General features: G+C 38.2%; 1 pseudogene; it reads right to left on the minus strand.

Moving 5' to 3' along the window:
* Positions 1-2,798: 2,798 nt before the first annotated feature.
* Positions 2,799-6,943, minus strand: LOC137937232 ((R)-mandelonitrile lyase-like; annotated as a pseudogene).
* Positions 6,944-10,147: the final 3,204 nt, after the last annotated feature.

Raw genomic sequence — 10,147 nt, forward strand, 5'->3', positions numbered from 1 at the left:
ATTATCCACCAAACCAGTTGTGTTCACACCCCACAACAAAATGGGGTAGCCGATTGCAAACATCGACACCTGCTAAACATGGACCGAACCTTACTTTTTTAAGCCCATTTTCTTAAACGATTTTGGGGGGATGTCATTGTAACAACTGTTTATCTCATAAATCAGACACTTACCCCAGTCTTGCAAGGTAAAACACCTTATGAGAAGTTATTTCATATTATCCCACACTTACTCTCATTTACGAGTTTTTTGATGTTTATGTTTTGCCTCTTCTCACCCCCACAAGCCATCCAAATTTGATGCACGTGTCGTCCGTTGTATTTTTCTTGGGTACCCTTATGGACAAAAGGGATATATGGTTTATGATCTCCAACTCAATAAAATATTTATCTCCCGAGATGTTATTTTCTTTAAAACTAAATTCCCTCTTAAACATCTTTCCGCTGTAAATAAGAGTCTCATGTTTCCTCCTCCTATAAAGTCTGCTATGTATGATGACCCTCTACCAAATATACACTTTCTTAACCCTCTGCCAAACATACATTTTCTTAACCCTCTATCAGACACACCTCCTCAGTCACCAAGTCCTGACATTCCTAGTGTTGATCACACTTCTTCCCCCCAAATACGTTGTCCTACTCCCATACCACCTCCTGCTCGTCGCCCCTCTACCAGGCCCATTAATCGACCCAGTTTCCATCAAGATTTTCATGTGGAAGCGACCCTACCATCACGTCCTGAACAATCTTTTGCCTCCAATGTGGTCACCACATCGGGTACACCTTATGCCCTCTCTCACGTTCTTTCTTATACCCAGTTATCCTCATCTCATAAAGTTTTTACTACTTCATTAACCATTACAAAAGAACCAACTAGTTTCTTACAGGCCATGAAAGATCCTAAATGGTGTCAAACAATGCATGATGAAATTGAAGCGCTCCCGGCTAACCACACATGGATGCTCATCTCTCTTCCACATGGCAAGAAACCCATTGGATGTAAATGGGTATACAAAGTCTATGCTCAAATCTGATGGCACCGTTGAGCCTTAAAAAACTCGATTAATTGCCAAAGGATACAACTAGATTGAAGGACTTGACTATCAAGAGACGTTCACCCCAATTGCCAACTTGGTTACTATACACGTCCTACTAAGTGTTTTTGCTATTCAAGGATGACATCTTCACCAACTTGATGTCTACAATGCGTTCTTACATGGTGATCTTGATGAAGATGTCTACATGTCACTACCCCCTGCTTTTGGATGAAAGGAGGAGACTCGAGTGTGCAAACTAAACAAGTCTATATAAGGCTTGAAACAAGCATCTAGACAGTGATTTTTGAAGTTTTTCATAACCCTCAAGATTGTTGGGTTTCATCAATCAAAGGAAAATTATTCTTTATTCATCCAATCTCACAAAAGCAGTTTTACAGTAATACTTGGGTATGTTGAAGACATGATTTTGGCATGTAACAATCTGCAACATATTGAAGATGTGAAACAGTTATTATCCAAGCAGTTCAAACTTAAGGATCTTAATCAGCTCAAATACTTTTTGGGCATAGAAATAGTAAAGTCTTCAAAGGGGGTTTCCTCTCCCAAAAAAAATATGCCTTGGAGATATTAGAAGATGCTGGATTTCTAGGAGCAAAACTTACAAGGTTCCCAATGGAGCGAAACTGGCTCTTATATAATCCAATGGTGAACTCCTAAATGATCCTTCATCATACAAGTGTCTTGTGGGAAGATTGATCTACTTGACCATCACTAAACCAGATATAGTCTACGTCATCTATGTTCTAAGTCAATTTATGGAAAAACCATGTACACCACACCTTAAGGCAGCACATAGAGTTCTTTGATACTTGAAACAAACTTCAGGACATGGTATTTTATTATCCTCTACAAGTACACTCCAATTAAATGGATTTTGTGATGCAGATTGGGCTCGTTGCAGGGACATAAGAAGGTCAATAACAGGGTATTGTATATTTCTTGGACAATCACTCATTTCATGTAAAACAAAGAAGTAAACAACAGTGGCTCGATCAACTATCGAGGCAATTGTTCCATGGCTACTACATGTTGCGAAATTACCTGGTTGAAGAACGTTTTGAAATAGTTGAAAATCGTACATACTCATCCAGCCATCTTGTATTGTGACAACCAAGCTGCTCTACACAGCGCCTCAAATCCAGTCTTTCATGAGCAAACCAAGCACATCGAAATTGATTATCACTTAATTCGTGAAAATATTCAAGCATGGATGATTAAGACATCCCACATACGAACCAATGACCAAACTACAGACTTATTTACTATGGCATTGAGTTCATCCCAATTTGAAGCATTGCTTGGCAAATTGGGTATCATTAATGTATACTGCAACTTGAGGGAGAGTGTTGAAGATCCGAACATAATGGGTCTTACGATCCGAGAACAACTGATCATATGATCCGAAAAATAACCGATCTGTATTTTTTATTCCAAACGGAATTTGTTCCCTTATATGTAAATGCAATGTGAATGATTTCTTATTACAAAAATCTTATCCGAGAGAGTGACGAGGGCATCGTTTAGGAGAAGAGGGAATCATGGCGAGCTTCCCATCGAAGTCATGGAAGATGGTGATGCTTCATTTTTCAGTCCTGATAATTGATTTCAGTTTTGTATTTATGTATTTTAATTGTTTATTTATTTTTCATAAACACGGAGGCTTCACATAAATAACAGTTAAAGGGTACTTGAAGAAGAAGAAGATTCTGATAATTTTCCTCCCTTGGTTCATCGATAACAGTCACCCCTCCAATTCCTCGTCGATAATCTTCCTCCCTTGGTACCTCCCTAACATTAATAAGGTTGCCATAGGATTAGTCCCCGGTGAAATGAGCAACGTTGATCCATCCACAAATCTTAACCCAGAGATTCCGTAAACCCTGTAATCTTTAATGACCACTGATCCTACTACTAGGGGTGGCTTCGAACTAAACCGGTTTGCGAGCCGACTCGGTTCGATTCGTCATTTATCGAGCTCGAACCGAGCTCGAGCACCGCAATCGGCTTATTTACCTTAACGAGCCGAGCTCGACCGAAGCTAGGTTCGGCTCGCGAGCCGGCTCGAAATGAGTTGGATCGGTATGAATCGGTAACGGGATCGCCAGCGAGCGGGGGAGCGGGAGCGAGAGCGAGGGGGGGAAAATTTTTTTCTCCCCCCTCGTCACCACCGACCCCTCCCATCGATTGTTGTCGCCGCCTCTACCGCCGTCGTAGCTGTTCGCCGACGTCTATACCGCCGTCGCAGCTGCTCGCGCGGCCGCCTCTGTGGCCGTCCGTTCTATTTCTCCTCTCCTCGAAGTCGCCTCTGTTTCTATTGCCGCCGCTTCCGTCACCGCCGACTCCGTCATGGCCGTCATCCCCGACGATAGGTCCTCCCCGGCGCCGTAACCCCTTCCCTCCGCGTCGTCTCAGCGGAAAACCAGAACAGGGGAGAAATAATCTCCCCCTTCCTCACGAGAAGATGATCTCGCACGTGCGAGATCATAAAATAAAAAAATAAAAAAAACTTTTTCCTTTGGAAAAAATTAAAAATAAATTTTATACAAATAATTTTCTATAAACTATTAGTGTCTCATGTTTTTTTAAACATTTTTCTAATTGAATTTTTTTATTAAAAATCATATAATTTTCTAAGTAAGATTTTTCGTACCAAGATGGGGTAGAAAACTGTATAAAAAATTTTTGAATAAGTATTTAACAGTTGATGCTGTAATACTTTTAGCATGAAGCAATTTTCATTGCAATTTTGTGTTTGATATTTTATTTAATTAAAAATTTATCAATAAGTATAATAATATATTAGATTGATTATTAATTTTTATTTATTTCCCTAGAAAAGACAATAAAAGATCCATTTAACTTTCCTAAGAAAATTTTAAAATATTTTCTGTAATTTTCTAATAAGTCACTAATAGTAATAAGATTTTATTTAAAGGTTTTTTTGGGAATATGTATCATAGGAAAAATATTTTTAGTTTTTCCTAGAATATAAATTTTTATCTAGGGGCACTAAGGAGGCCATAGTAAATTATGGCCAGATTCAAAAATTACAAAACAAGCTAGACAAAAATTGGAGTAAAAAATATTAATATTGGTGCATTTTAATCAATTATTGAAATTCAATCCTGAACCTCCCCTATCATTATATTTTTTAAAAATGTATGCATAATTTTATATATAATTTATTCAAAGCCACCCCTACGTGCGAGATCATAAACAAGGAAAAAAAAAACTCTTTGTCCCTTCCTCATGGCTCTTAAATAAATTAAAAATATATTTTTAGTAGAAATACGTTTCTAGAGACTATTAGTGGTTTTTTCAATAAATGTTGAAAAAACATTTTTAATAGAAATATAGGGACCATTAGTGCCTCATATTTTTTCAAAATATTTTTCTAATTATAAATTCTTTTTAAAAAATCATATGATTTTCCAAGTAAGATTTTCTTGCCAAGATGGGTTAGAAAACCATATAGAAAAATTTTGAATAAGTATTTGACAGTTGATGATATAATACTTTGAGCATGAGGCAATTTTCATAGCAATTTTGTGTTTGACATTTTATGTGATTAAAAATTTATCGATAAGTATAATAATATATTAGATTAATTATTAATTTTTATTTATTTCCTTAGAAAAGGCAATAAGAGGTCCATTTAACTTTCCTAAGAAAAATTTAAAATATTTCTTGTAATTTTCTAGTAAGTCTGTAATAGTAATAGGATTTTATTTAAAGGATTTATAGTTTTTATTTGGGTGATTGAAATTGATAGTGATATTTTATTTAATTTTGTTGTGTTTGATTATTGTATGGAGTTTATTTATAATGTTATGCAGTGTATGGAGTGTATAAACAATTTCATGAAGTGTTTATGGAATGTATAAACAATTCTATGGAGTGTTTATGGAGTGTTTATGCAGGTATTATGTATATTGATTATGCCCAATTTAAGTAGAGGTCATGCCGAATTTTATACAATTATTATATATATAGATTATGCTCAATTTTAAGTAGAGGTTATGCCCAATCTTATACACATATTATATATATAAGTTATGCCCAATTTTATGTAGAGGTCATGCCCAATTTTATGTAAAATGTATGCATAATTTTATATACATTTTATTCGATATATATTTTTTGAAAAGTTTTAAATATTTGTTGAGGCTCGAGCTCGGCTCGAAATATTTAAGCAAGCTCGACTCGAACATAAGCAGGTTCGGGCTCGGCTCGGCTCGATGCCACCCCTACCTACTACACACCCCCCATGGTAGTGTGGTAGTATGTCATCACCTTCTTCCTCCTGCATATTTCCCTAACTTATCTCTCTCATCCTCTCCTCCCAAGTCGAACCCCTCTTGTTCCCTTCCTGTAAATTCCTCCACTGGTTTTGACTGTACAATTCTATTTATTAACAAGCTCATCCTCTCGCATTCCCTCAAATCCCCCTCCTCGGCCAAATAGTTGAATCTCACAGATGGGTTCCTCCTGGGATCCGTGGTTTCCAGTTCTAGCACTCCTCTTGATTCCGGCTTCGCAACCTTTGCCCCGACAAGGAAGTTCTTGACATTGGGGCTCGCGAAGAAGATTAGAGACTAGATTATGATCTGAAAATTGTCTGCGACGCCCACCACCTGAGGTGTGTCTGCAGGCAATTTCTGGAGTGTTTGTGAAAGGTTCCAGCGGAGAGAGAGATGGGTTGTCTTGGATGTTTTTGCCCACTTCTGGTAGATTAATGCGAGGCTCGATGTTGAAGCGTTTGAGGTGTTGTTCTTGTCCGATGCCGCTCAACATGAGGATCTGTGGACTCCCTAATGCACCAGCAGATAGTATTACGTCGCCCCAGTGTCCTGATTTCTCTTGTTTGTTCAGGTAGACATGGTGTAACTCATTGGGATCGCCATTGCTGTCCATGAACCTTATGCCAATGGCCCGGGGCTTCCGTCCTCCTGAAGAGCAGGAGATGTATTGGAAGCAGAAATCATCAAACTTGCATCTTTCTGATAAAATACGAAACTGCAAATTGAAAGGAAAATTACATTCAAGAAAGATTTTTTTTTTCATTACCTTGATGATGGAAGATGACATTCTTGACGGTTGTATTTACAAGTACAGTGAGTTTCTTCAGATTCGCTGCAAGAAGCAGATCAGCAGAGCTGTTGTCTCTTTCCTTGGTTATCAAAGATACTGCCACCTATCTTAGTTCCTTCAATGTGTTCCAAACTGAAACCATTGTAAGGGAGGATCTTTGCTTCAATGCAGCTGGCCATGGTGACGGACTGCCATGGCGTCAACCACTGTGGCTCGAAAACAATTTTCGACTCGACCCATTCGTAAGACTCTTTAAATAGCTCTCTGTCCCACCCAATTTTCTCAACCTCATCTTCACTGGCCCTGCTGTAGAATCCTGAATTAATGGCAGATGTCCCGCCTAGTACCCTCCCTCTGAGATTGGCTACTCCTTCCTCGGAGACGAACGCCTGTTCTATTGATGAAAACTCGTCCGTCTGTGTACCTGCAAGCCCATAGTTATTCTTTTCTTCCACGAGAGGATTGCCAAAGGAGGAGCCACCTCGCTCCACTAGCAGCACAGAGAATTTCTCAGAGAGAGTTGCAGCCAGTGGGCATCCGCTCGTGCCTCCTCCAACGATAATGTAGTCAAATGATCTGCCTGAGATGCCCTTAACATCTCTTGTCATGAAGGGAGTTCGGGTTCCTGAAATGTACACGGAGAATTAATGTTAGATACTCAAATATGTGGAGCTTCTCAGAGGATGAAGATCAAGAGCATGAAATACCTTCACTTGTTGCAGAAGATGATGAGAACCCAGTGAAGAAGAGGAGGAGAGCTGTAAAGCAACAATGGATGATCCCATGAATCTCCATGAGAGAAGGAGAACTTAGAGATGGGAACGTGGGATATTAATCCAACGGGTTACGGAATTCTCAAATTTAAGGGTGAACTTTCTAACCGACGGAAAGAATTGGCTAAACACGCCATAAGCTTCATATTTGCATTCTTGCCTTTCTCTAGCTAAACAAAAAAATTTAGAAAAACGAAAATTGAAAAGATGCTCTTGTAGAGATTACACTATCTGAACGATAAAATCTGCCATAAAAGGTACGGGATGGATCTTCTGGCTCTCTAAGCAGATAAAATTTTATACAGATTGGTCATCTCAAAGAGAGGAGAGAATGAAGCGCAATCGGACCCTTAAAGGGAAAAATCTATCTTTTCTTCACAGATCAGAACCTACGATCGTGTTTCGGTGGGGCTGAAATGAATGTTCTGCTTTAAGATCTGTAATGGGAATTGCACTGAGATTTTCTAGTCTAGCAATTTCGTTCAGAAATTTTGATTTCCAGTGTAGATGATGCAGCTTTGTTTGGTTTATGTAAACAAGCACAGGAATATTAACCAGTTTTGAAGATAGTATCGACCGGGCCAGTGCTTGTATAAGATCCGTGAGGTTGCTTTCCTAAAATGTTCGAGTCTTTTAGCACACTCGTTTCAACATAGTATCAAAGCAGGTTGGTCCTGAGTTTGAATCCTGCTCTCATAGAATTTGTCCTGGGTTTTTCCATGAATTTGTCTTGGGTTTTTCCACAACATTACCTGATTATATGATTACAAATATTTTTTATTTTATTTTTATTTTATTTGATAAAATAGTATAAACTGATCCTAGAGTTTTGACCCGGATAGTTCCTTTATGGGTCACCTCTAACTTGTCCCACTTGGATGTTTTACAAGTAAAAACTCTATTGAACTAGTTTTGACCTAAGGTGGTGCATAAGATAAGATTGATTACTTTAGAGTTTGTTCTAAGCTACTCTTTGTCATCCCTAGTCAATTCTCCTTATTCTTTGGAGATCAAGTAGCCATCAACTCTAAACCGTTTTTATGAGAAACGGTTTTCTCATTACGTGGTCTCAAACTTCTGGCAGTTGCAACTTCCGGCAGTTGCAACTCCTTCGGTAACACGAAACCATGAACCTTGATGGGAGGTTGGTTTTCGGTTAGGAATGGTTTTCGGTCCCCTGTCTCGTCTCTCTCATTCCCCTTCAGTTCAGTGCCATCGCCGTTGAGTGCCAAGAGATCGGAAGTATCGAGAAAACATAAGCGAAGGAATTTGAAGCGTATGGAAAGAGGTATGATTTATCTTACGTTTAATTTATAATGAATTTCATGTTGTATTAGAAATTTATGTTTAAGACTTACAGTTGGTATCAGAGGAGACCTCTGTTTCTGTTAAGAGTCTCTGTTTTTGTTTTTTAAAAACAAATTCCGCGCTCACTACTTGCGGGCGCCAGGCTCTGGCATCGGCGACAGCCAGCGTCGAGCATGACGCCGGCGCCGGCGACCATTCCGCACGGTTGCTGGCCCCGATGGAGGCTGTCGCAGTACGCTCTCTGTGAGCTCACTGCAGCGGCTGTCTCGTGACGCCTGAGAGCGTCGGAGACGTAGCGCCGATGACGGAAACAATTCTGAACTATTTTCCGGCGTCGACGACTTGAAAGAACGCCGGCGGAACACCGGCGAAGTTTTCTTCTGCGCACGGCTGGAGGTTGAAGACGACCTCCAGCGCGTAGAAAGATTTAATTAAAATCATAAGGTATTTCTGTAAATACCGAATGAGTTAGCTCGGGACGAGTTCTCTGCGACTCGCCGTTCCAACTCGGCAATCGCGACTCAGGTCGGGTTGACTTGAAGGAAAAAAAATCGAGTCGACTCGGACGAGTTGAGTTGGCTCGCCATTCCTGGGCCAAGCCGACTCGGTGCATAAATTGAATTTGCGCCGGCGGGATTCGAACCCGCGCGCTGGGGAAATTATTTACGCCAGTGACCATTAGGCCACTGGCCGTCTACTGTTCAGTATATAGGAAATTATAAATTTATTTCCTCTTATAGTTATGCATTTTTTGGCTTATATGTAAATGCATGAAATTAAAGTTATGCATAATATTATAGTTTTTAATTATGCATATCTTATGAGCATATTTGGTGCATAATGATAACATGTTAGTATAAGTTACAATTATGCAATTCATGTTATTCTCATATATTTATGAGATTTAATGTCTAGTGATCCATATAATTTTTATTAATTAGAGAGTAGCCACAACATCTTTAACTTAATAAAAATTATATATTATGATTAGGATCACATAAAGAATATTAGACATTAATTGTAACTAATTTTACTTGATATAATAAATTTTATCCCACAGGAATTTTTATTATATTTGAGTTTATTAGTTAGGATAAAGTATCAAGTTATTCATAATTTACCTACAGGGATTATGAATTCATAAATAATTTGATAGTTTTATCATAAATAAAAATTAGAAATTAATTGTAATTAATTATACTTAATATAATAAATTTTATCCCACAGGAATTTTTTATTATATTTGAGTATATTAATTAGGATAAAATATCAAATTATTCATAATTTACCCATAGGAATTATGAATTCATAAATAATTTGATAGTTTTATCATCAAGTTTACTCATAAAGAATCTTGAATTTACTTGAATTAAAAAATGTTTAGCCCACAGGCAATGTTTTTTATGTCAGTTGATTTGATTTTTAAGCATGATTTACATTGGTAAAGCATGATATTTTATTCAGGCCTCAATTTTAACATCGGCATGTAATTTGTACTTTTATGCAGTTGTACAACCTGCACATTTCTCTTATTTTCGTTGTGATATCCCTGATTTTAAGGGAGATAACTATAAGGTCTGGAAAACGAGAATACTTCTTCATTTAGGGTGGATGGATATAGATTATGCTATTAGGAAAGACGAACCACCCGTAATTACTGATACCAGCACTGCAGCTGCAATTACACTTTATGAACGATGGGAGCGATCTAATCGCCTCAGTGTAATGTTCATTAAGACTAAAATTGCTGCTGGTATTCGTGGTTCTGTTGAGCAGTATGAAAATGTCAAAGACTTGTTGAAAGCCATTGATGCTCAATTTGTCACTTCAGATAAGGCATTAGCAAGCACCCTAATCATGAAGTTATCATCTATCAAGCACACCAGTATGAGAGGTGTGCATGAGCACATCATGCAAA

This window comes from Aristolochia californica, unplaced genomic scaffold, assembly GCF_029961685.1.
Source record: "Aristolochia californica isolate CCGP_79_NKW_82.1479 unplaced genomic scaffold, dmAriCali1.0.hap1 SCAF_7, whole genome shotgun sequence".
Taxonomy (NCBI): domain Eukaryota; kingdom Viridiplantae; phylum Streptophyta; class Magnoliopsida; order Piperales; family Aristolochiaceae; genus Aristolochia; species Aristolochia californica.